Source organism: Sorex araneus, chromosome 7, assembly GCF_027595985.1.
Source record: "Sorex araneus isolate mSorAra2 chromosome 7, mSorAra2.pri, whole genome shotgun sequence".
In the NCBI taxonomy this organism is placed as follows: Eukaryota; Metazoa; Chordata; class Mammalia; order Eulipotyphla; family Soricidae; genus Sorex; species Sorex araneus.
This window is the reverse complement of record NC_073308.1, coordinates 4,555,135-4,565,682: the sequence shown is the minus strand read 5'-3', so window position 1 is coordinate 4,565,682 and position 10,548 is coordinate 4,555,135. Positions and strand designations below refer to the sequence as shown.

The following is a 10,548-nucleotide window of genomic DNA, read 5'->3' as shown; positions in this document are numbered from 1 at the left end:
GAGGGCACTCAGAACTCTCCAAATTTCAAATAAGGGTTTAGAACCAACGGTCAGGACTTCAGAAAAACTCCAGAAATTCCCTCAAATACAGTTTTAGAGTTTCATAGTTTCCTGCGGATGATAGAATTGACTACATATGCTAAAAACTTCCAAAATCTGCTCTTTATTCTGAATTACAGCCATCCAATGTATGTCATCCTTACATTTTTCTCTTCACATACTTTGAATTAAATCACGGAGTCCTTCAGTTCTGGCAACAGTGAGTTCCTCAAAGGCCTATATTCCACAGCTATTTTACCACTTTCTGAAATAAAGTTAACAAGGACCAATTCAAAATTATTGTCTAAAATGTTCTTTCTATGAAGGTAGAGCACAATGATACTGGGTGTGTACTTCCTTTATACATCCAATAATTTTATTTATTTATTTATTTATTTATTTATTTATTTATTTATTGCTTTTTCAGTTACCCTGTGATGCACAGGGGTTATCCTGTATCATGTACTCAGGAATTACTCCAGGCGGTGCTTGGGGGACCATAAGGGATGCTGGAAATCGAACCTGGGTGGCTGCGTGCAAGGCAAACACCCTACCCGCTGTGCTATCACTCCAGCCCCTCCAATAATTTTAGTTTTAAATCATAAAATAAGAACATTTTCCTTTTCAATGCAGACATTAAGTTTGGTTCTTTTTGTTTCTCTGTTTTGGGGTCAGACTCATGGTGTTCAAGAATTTTACCCAGTTTGGGTACTGGACCGATAGCATATCAGGTAGGGTGTTTGCCTTGCACGCAGCCAACCCGGGTTTGATTCCCAGCATCCCATATGGTCCCCTGAGCACTGTCAGGGGTAATTCCTGACTGCAGAGCCAGGAGTAACCCCTGTGCATTGCTGGGTGTGACCCCCCCCAAAAAACAGAATTTTACCCACTTAGTACTTGGGAGTCACTCCTGGCAACGCCGTGCTGAGCTGGAACTGAAACTATGCTTCCTTTATGCCAAGAATGTGCCCAGTCTGCTGAGCTATCTCTCCAACCCACTTCTTCTTTTATTTCTTTTATATTTTGGGTGTGGGGATCATATCCTCTGGTACTCAGGGGCTATTTCTGGCTCTGTGCTCCCTGGTGGTGCTAGAGGGGACCACATGCTGTGCCAGGGATATGCAAGGCAGGTTCCTTGGCTCCAGTACCATCTTCTTAAGCTCCCATTGTTTTTTTTTTCTTTTTGGGTCACACCAGCAATACACAGGTGTTACTCCTGGCTCTGTACTCAGGAATTACTCCTGGTAGTGCTCAGAGGACCATATGGGATGCTGGGAATCGAACCCGGGTTGGTTGCGTGCAAGGTAAATGCCCTACATTGTGCGATCGATCCCACCTGCTCCACCGCCCCCACTGGTTCTTAAAGATTCTTCTAGTTGATAGAAATTTTACTAGATGACCAAAGAAGTCACTTTTACTAGAAGACTTGCCCAGACTTCAAGGCTGAAGTCAACCCAAAGTCTACTCATGTAACTATATAAGGTCTCTGACAACTTAAAATTTCTGCCTCTAAGACTGCAGGGCTACATCTGGCAGCGCTCCTGGCTCTGCATTCAGGGATCACTACTGGCAGTGCTCAGGGTATCATTTAGGATGCCAGGAATCATACCCTGGTTGGCTGCGTGCAAGGCAAGAGCTACTACCTGATGTTCTAAAACTCCAGCCCCACGAAAATTCTTCCCTTAGATATTTGCAGAACTGTTAACATCTAGAATGCTGGAGGTTCAGGGGTTCCTGGAGAAGAAGGGAATTTCCTTTTCATTTATACAATGTACGTGGTCTCCTACCTCCAAACAACATATGATTGGGAGTACCAGAAGCACAGATGTCTCCCGTACCAAAGGAATCTCCAGTTGTATGGGAGACAGACAAGTAGAGCAGGGTGCTGGGGAGTCAGGGAAACCTCACCAAGCGCTGAGGCTTCAGTGCAGATATTAAAAGAAGTTGGGCTCAAAAGAGATCTCATTAGGCTGGGTACATGCTCTGCAGACTACAGGTTGCAGTTTGATCCCAGCACCAGATGGTTCCTGGAGCACAAAGCTAGGAGTAGCATAGCTACCACTGCCAGATATGATCCTAAAACCAAAACAAACTAAAACAGATGACCATAACCACACTTTTCTGAAAAGAGTATTCTTAAAGATATGTAAAATTATCTTTTTAATAGCCTAGTTCTCCCTCTCGGAGAACCTGGCAAGCTACCGAGAGTTTTCTGCTCGCATGGGAAAGCCTGGCAAGCTCCCTGTGGCGTATTAGATGCCAAAACCAGTAACAATGATGGGTCTCATTCCCCTGACCCTAAAAGAGCCTCCAATGCAGCACCATTGGAAAGGATGAGTAAAGAGAGGCTGATAGAATGTCAGGGCTAGGACGAATGGAGACGTTACTGAGATCGCTCGAGAAAATAGCCAATCAACGGGATGATGGTGATGATGATGAAGACCGCAGGGCTATAGAGCAAAGAGAGCAATTCTGTTTGTGGATTCACTACTGACTATTCAGTTTCCTTTGGGCATAGCCAGTAATATTCATCGCACTCTACAATTCTGTAAGAGGAGAAAATTCAAAAATCTTAAATAGTATGACCACTATTTTTGTTGTTGTTGTTGGGGGTCACACCCAGAAGTGTTTAGAGTCTTCTCCCGAGCTGTGTACTTGGGTTTGCTCCTGGACACTCATGTGTTGCCAGGAACCCAACCTTGGCCTTCTACATGCACAGCATGTGCACGAGGCCTCTCACCTGTCTTCCTGGCCCCAGCAGAATCACCGTGAAGGTTCACAATACATAGTTGGTGTTACACAGGATCACAGCCACTCAATATGTCAGTGCTGAAAACCAACCCTGAGCTGATTCCAGTTATGTTTTCTCTTCAGTAGGAAATAGTAGCAATAATTGGAATAGTTTGTCCACTGCTAAATTCTAGGTATGTTTTAAGTATTTGACTTTTATCATATTGCCCATAAGTTAAGCTAAATGACAAAGTCAAATTTTTCAGAAAATTACAGCTTAGAAATACCTTCACATATCTGAATAGAAGACCTTCAGTTGCCTTTAAAAAATTTGACAGAGGGGCCAGAGTGCTTTTACAGTGGGCAGGACATTTGCCCTGCATGCAGCCAACACAGGTTCAGTCCCTGGCACCCCATATGGTTCCCCGAGTCCTGCTAGCAGTGGTCCCTGACTGAGGAGCCAGGAGTAAACCCTAAACATTAGCAGGTGTGGCCCAAAAAACAAGAAAAGAAAAAATGAAAAAAGGGAACAGTTAGTACTTAAATAGAGGACTCTGAAGTTTATAACCACTATACTATTCTGCTTTATTGACAAGCAGTTGAGAAAGAAGAATTGGATCAAATACTCTCTACAATCTAAACTATTCTACGTTTATACATTGGGGGTAATTGCTGTAATTATTTTTCACAGATTCCACAAAGGACAAATTTGAGACTACTTCTGAAAAGCATCTAGTGACTAAAAGAATAGGAAATACTTATATTTCCATTATTTTCATTGTAATTGACTTCTCAAAATCAATTTATTTGCTCTTCAAAGAAGAAAATTCCAGTACTTCGAGGACAGACAAGAAAAGTCTTACCTAAAGCCACAATGAGCAGTTTTTGAAATGCATGGGACACAGTCTTTTAAATAGCAAACTTCTGAGTCATCTTACTTTTCATAAGGAATGATAATAGTTGTAAATCTGACCAAAACAAATAGATTTACCATGCCAATCTGTATAACTGATTTTTATGAAGTCTAAAAAGAGAACTGGGACTGGAGCGATAATACAGCAGGTAGGGCATTTGCCTTGTACGTGGCCAACCCGGGTTCGATCGTGGCATCCCATTTGGTCTGCCCAGTACCTCCAGGAGTAATTCTTGAGTTCAGAGTCAGGAGGAACCCCTGAACATTACTGGGTGTGACCCAAAAAAGAAAAAAATAAAAATAAATAAAACTAAAAAAAAAACAAACCAGAGAACTACATCATGATCTTAGTGATTAAGGCAGGCACCACACAAAGCTATGTCTCAAAGGCTCTGTGGTAGGTATATTCTTTTTTTTTTCTTTTTGGGTCATACCCGGCAATGCTCAGGGTTACTCCTGGCTTTGCACTCAGGAATCACTCATGGCAGTGCTTGGGGGACCATATGGGATGCTGGGAATCAAACCCAGGTCGGCCGCGTGCAAGGCAAACGCCCTATCTGCTGTGCTATCTCTCCAGCCACTGTGATAGGTATATTCTGTCAGGGCTATTATCATACATTTTTGCTGTCTGATCTATTCTGGACATTCCTGAATCGGTCAACTAGAAGGGAGAAATTAGTCAAGATCATGGCACAGAGCTCACACTGATGATATATTTCAAATGGGCAAATGGAAGCTAGACACCTATAGACTACTCTACTATAAACCAGGAACTTGACATACCTCACACCGCCAATATTTCAAGAGTAGCACTCCACATTTGATGGCGTTTAAAGTAGAAGGCAACCAATCTTAGAGGGAAACATACATAAAAGCACAGAAGGCTCAACCTTTAACAACATGTCAGTAAGCTTTATTGACAGGCTTAATAGTCCCTGGGGGAAATACAAAAATATTCACATACTTTCCTCCAAGGAAACTTTTTTGGAGTATTTTCAGCAGTTGATTCAGAACAAACAATACAAAACAAATTCTTTCAGTTCTGCTTTGGGGCAGGGGTTCGGGTTCGGGACGGAAACATCCAAAGTACGGTGGTAGGAAGGTGTAATGGTGGTGGGATTGGTGTTCGAATATTAAATGTAATCAAATATTGTGAATTACTCTATAAAATTAAATTAAAAGAAAAAACAGGAGCTTGAGAAAGGGTTGGTAGTGGCATAGATGAGCTGGTCTCTCCCTAAGATTCACCTACCAGAGGCTGTTCCAGTTCTTTCACTAACAGCCCTGCCTTTGACTGAATACCCTAAGCCTACGTGCCATAGATTCTGGGGGTAAAAACATTTATATTAGTTTATTTCATTATCTAGATGAACATTTTTCTGGGATAATGAAAGATTACACATGATTCATATTTGGAAGATTACTTTGGAACAAAGAAGATTCTTACCCCAAATAGGAGAAACATTGTTCCCATCTCCATACCCCTAAGCTTCTTGGTAGAAAGACAGCTCTAAAATTGTGAAGTTCAAGGTTCTGTCAGAGTGATAGCACAGCAGGTAGGATACTTGCCTTGCATGTAGCCAATCCAGGTTTGATCCCCAGTATCCCACAGAGTCCACTGAGCACTGCCAGGAGTGATTTCTGAGTACTGAGCCAGGAGCACCATTCAGGTGTCCCGAGCATACCCCCCAAACCCTCCAGAAATTCCAGTTCTGTTGGCTATTACCTAAGATTTAAACAAGTATTGCTAAAAAACATCTGCCCAAGGCTTTAGCAGTTTGGCAAGGAGAGGGCTATTTCTGATGTATCTGAAAATATGATAGAGAAAGAGAGAGAGGAGACAAAGAGAGAGAGAGGAGAGAGAGAGAAAGAGAGAGATAGAGAATGAGTTCTTACGCATACCCTTATTCCAGTCCCCACAGAGACCTTCCAGTTTATCCAAAGTTTCGGCTATGCCAACTCCAGGGCTCTTGCAATCAAAAGATGACAATACCACCTCTAAAGCACAGAACTTCACACTTTGCTTCTGAAGTGGTGCCACAATATCTTCGTTTTCCCTTTCTTCAAGGTCAGAAAGATCCTGAAGCTGTTAGGATTTTAGATTGAAGGTCCTTCTGAATATCTCAATGTAGATTTTCACTGTCACTGTCACTCCATTGATCATCGATTTGCCTGAGCGGGCCCAATAACGTCCATTCATCCTAGCCCTGAGATTTTTGCAGCCTCTCTTTACTCGTCCTTCCCAGTGGTGCCGCATTTGAGGTGAGGTCTTTAGGGTCAGGGGAATGAGACCCATCATTGTTACTGTATTTGGCATATGAATACACCACAGGGAACTTGACAAGGTCTCTCCCCCATGCAGGCAGTAAACTCTCATAGAATGCCAGGTTCTACAAGAGGGAGAACTAGCCTATCAGATGTCCCGTGGCCGCATCATGGCCGCATGCTTCTGGGAGCTTGGTTTTATAGTGTGGATGTTCGGGACTGGGCCTCTTCCACCCAAATTCTCCATTTTCCAGTCGCTAGGCAGTCATACCCAGAAACTGCCCCCAGCTGCCGTATAATCCCATCAATGTAGATTTTAAAATGTTTAATTAGAAGTAATAACTAAATTCCAGCAATCCTTGCCAATAGTTGAAGTAGCCTGTGACTTCAACAGTAAGCAAAACTTTCCATGAACTACACCAACCATGCACAAACAGAGCACACAAGTGTTGTAGAATATGGACAACACGTCAATTCACTGAGATCTTTACTGACTCTGGGGTGTGACCGATGCTCAGACACTTTCACTTAGACAACTCCCATCTGCCAGGTCTGTCGGTCCTCAGGGCCCGCTGGGGTCACACCTCACAGTGCTGTGGAGTCATGAAGTACTCAGGACAAAAGCCAGGGCCTTGAACACGGCGGGCACAGGCTTTGCACTTGAACTCTATCTCCACTTCCAAAGCTGACAATCCTTTCAGACCATCCATTGAAACCAAGATAGCATTTTGCCAGTTCCTGGCATTGGGAACATTTTAGGGCAAGTGTCCAATGCTGAAGTGGTTTATGTCTGCTGAGACGAACCTAAAGACATAAGAGACATACTCAAGGATAGGAATGACTTGCCACAGAGATCTAATTCAGCCGACCAAGACTTCTCAATACAAGTTTCATAAAGTGGCTGTGAAGAGCAAATCAAGCAAACTTTGGTGGTTGCTCTTGTTTCAGAGCCATATTCAGCAGTAATCAGTTACTCCTAGCTCTGTGCTCTGGGTATACTCCACATGTTGGTTGGGGGAATCTATGTGTTGCTGGGTATAGAACTGGGTTAGCAGCAAGCAAGGTCAGCACATTAACTCCTGACCTATTTCTTTGTTCCTTAAACAGTTTAGACATTATGTTCATACTAAAGACTAATACTCATTATTTTCAAGCCATGGTACTTTTCTGCATTATTTCCATAGTCTCTGATTAATCTGAACAGCTGAGTCTATGGTCACCACGGAGGGGTGCTCTCATGTCTGATGAAGGCGCAGGCATGGAGGAAAGGACGGGGAGTGAGAATGAGCTGTAAGACAAGGAGTGAGAAGCCAGTTCGGGGAGTCAATCAGAGAAGGTTTAGAATTATCAAGTGAAAGGTTTGAAAAAAAATTCTCATTCATATATTCAGAGGCATGGGAAGTGTGGGGGGTATATACGGGAAAACAGCGGATCGGCAGACCACTAGGTTCTTACCCCCATCCCCTCCACACCCAACCCTGCACCACCAAAACTGAAACGAACCACAGAAGAATGGAAATGGGCCAGACAAAAGAATGGGACTAAAATGAGGCCCAAGTGAGACGGAATTCTGGAGCTGGAGACCGCGGAGCTGGGGTGCACGCCAAGGGAAGGAAGTTTACAGTGGGAACTGGGAACTGGGGCTGGGCATCGGGAATGGTTGGCTTAAGACAGAGCGATGACTCTGGCCACGAGTTCCTCCAGCCAACAGGACTGCCAAGCGCACACGTGGACCCCATCAAAGCCCAGAGGAGGCTGGGAACTGGCTCTGACCCTGTCAGCGAGTCTCTTCCTGCAACCAGCCCTGGCCTTTCTGCAGCAGCAGCCCTGGGGGACAGGCTGCCTGCTACCCGGATTCTGGGGGACACTCTGCAAGGCAGCGGGAGGCTGGTGGGTGGGGGCGGCTAGCTGCCAGTGTAAGGTGCCCCCGCCCAGCACTGCTTCCCACGGGGCCCCTGCCAAGTGATGACCCACCTTCAGCGGAGAGAACTGGAAGAGCGGCTGCCGGCCGCAGGCCCCTTGGGCTGAGTGAGCAGCGCGCGCAGAATAAAATGACCGCTGCGTAAAAACCGGCGGGGCGGCCACAGCGTTGGGGAAGAAGCGCACAGCACACAGAAGGCGAATCAGGAGAAGGCTGCAGACAGAGAACGATGCGGGGCCGCCGCGGTCACCCACCGCACAGTCTGGCATGCGAGGCCACCCTCCCCGCACACGCCCCGGCCCCGCGCGGGGGGCCACATCCCCAGCACGCTGCACTCTGCAAGCCCCGGGTGCAGCAGAGTCGCACGGCCACGGGCCCGAGGTGCAGCAGCAGAAAGTGTCGCGGCGAGCTGACAGCCACGGTTCCCTTGGCACAGTGCAGGGCGCGGGGCCACGGCGGGAAGTCGGGCTCGCGGGTCGCCTTTCCCGGAACACCCCGTCCTGCCCTCCGGACCCGGCTCACATGCAAGGCTTTGACCGTGGGGTCAAGGCTCAGCTCCCACACCAACAGGGTTTTGTCACTCTTGCTGGGAACCGTGAAAGGTATCACCTCAGCCCTCCTCGGCTTCACTGTGCCTGAGTGACCAGGCTCATGGCGGCACTGCGCCTGCGCTTTTTCAAAGGGGGCGCGCCCGAGGGGTGGGGCGTGCTGGGGGCGGGGCTACTGTGGCCAGGCCCAGCCCACAGTGTGCAGGGCGAGGTGCTAAATCCCCACCTTAGAACTCCATGGAGTCCAATCAGCACAAGTCTTTCTTGAAGAGGCCAGATGGCTAATTTTCTTTCTTTTTTTGTTCTAAGAGTTGTTCGTAGTAATTGGTTACGTTCAATATTTCAACACCAGTTCCACCTCCGTTACACCTTTCCAACTACCTTTATTTTGAGTTTTCATACCACGACCCAATTCTGTCCAAAAAGATGTTAAAGAATTTGTTTTGTATTGCTTGTTATAAATAATTGACTAAACATGATGCAAAACGGTTTCCTTAGAGGAAAGTGTGTGAAAATTGTATGTCATCTTGTTACCATTGAGTCCCGGGATTAGAGACCAGAGAGCTAATTTAAGGACCTAGGGGCAAGGACCTCTAGGAAGCAGCTGGTTCTTGTTCATCCTGGACATTTGGGTAGCAGACAGAGAGCACCACCTAGTGAAACTGGAAAATGAGGAGCACTGACTTTGTGTGGAAAACTACCCTGGAAGAGGCAAGTCATAAAAATCTTTGTGATTGGTAGTCCCCCTGAATCCTTAAAAAACAATTTCTTTCCTCCTCACCCCATCCCGACCCCACATGATACTGGACCATTGTGAAGTTGTGTTTGTGGGGCTGGGATGATGTAGGAGCTGAGAGCAGGGCAGAAACTGGGGAATCGAGTTGATTCAAGTTGTGGGTCCCGTTTCTCATCAATTTTCGAGCAGGCACCAGTAACGTCTCTCATTGTGAGACTTATTTGTTGCTGCTTTTGGCATATCTAATATGCCATGGGTAGCTTGCCAGGCTCTGCCAGGTGGGAGCGATACTCTCGGTAGCTTGTGGCTTCTCCGAGAGGACAGAGGAATCAAACACCGGTCTGCCACGAGAAAGGCAAACGCCCTACCGCTGTGCTATCACTGCAGCCCACCCAAGAGACTACTCTTAGCTTTCTTGTTGCTATTTGGTGGAGCAAGGGCCTGAGAAGGCAAGCAGGTCTTACCCATCTGTAATTCAAAAATATTACTGTCAGGAGCTGGAGTGATAGCACAGCTGGTAAGGCATTTGCATTGCATGTGGCTGACCTGGCTTTGATTCCCAGCACCCCATATGGTCCCCCGAGCACCACCAGGAGCAATTCCTGAGAGCAGAGTCAGGAGTAACCCCTGTGACCGAAAAATGTCAAAAAAAAAATGTTAGTATCAGATGGAACTGTGTTCATTTGTTTTGGGACCACACTCAGTGATGCTCAAAGCTGACTTCTGGCTTTGTGCTCAGGCATAACTGAACCCCTGGCAGGGCTTGGGGGACCATTTATGGAGCTGGGAATTGAATCCTGGTCAGCAGAGTCAGGACAGCACCAAATTCCATCTGTGAAACTTTCCCTAGTCCTTGAAAAAAAGGATAATATAATCAGGGGTCAGAGCAATAGCAATAGTACAGCAGGGAGAGTATTTATTTGCCTTGCATGCAGCTGATCAGGTTCAATCCCTAACATCCCATATGGTCCCCTGAGGACCACCAGGAGTAATTCCTAAGTGCAGAGCTAGGAGAAACCCCTGAGCATTGCCAGGTTTGGCCCCTCCCAAAAAACATAAAGGATAATATAACCAATGTTCTTCTTTTCTAAGACAAAAACTGAGTCCATTAGTCAAGTGTGACCTCTTTACAATGCTAATAATTGTTTTATAGAGAAGAATTTAAAAAATATTTTAATTGATTCCCTTCAGTCTTAAAGTTGCTTTAAAAATGGAAAATCTTTGATCATGGTCTTAATTTTAATCTTGTTATTTCTGTTCTAGAAACTAGATGTCTAGAAACTACCACATCATCATTTCTCATTTTATGGCTGCTGTAGTTAAGACTCAGAAGTAGGAACATGAGTGATTCAAGGCACACCCCAGTTTTATCAAGACTGATAGCTGCTACATGTAG

General features: G+C 45.6%; 1 pseudogene; it reads right to left on the bottom strand.

Moving 5' to 3' along the window:
* Positions 1 to 227: 227 nt before the first annotated feature.
* On the bottom strand, positions 228 to 9,384 carry LOC129406544 (RAD52 motif-containing protein 1-like; annotated as a pseudogene).
* Between the last annotated feature and the right edge of the window lie 1,164 nt (positions 9,385 to 10,548).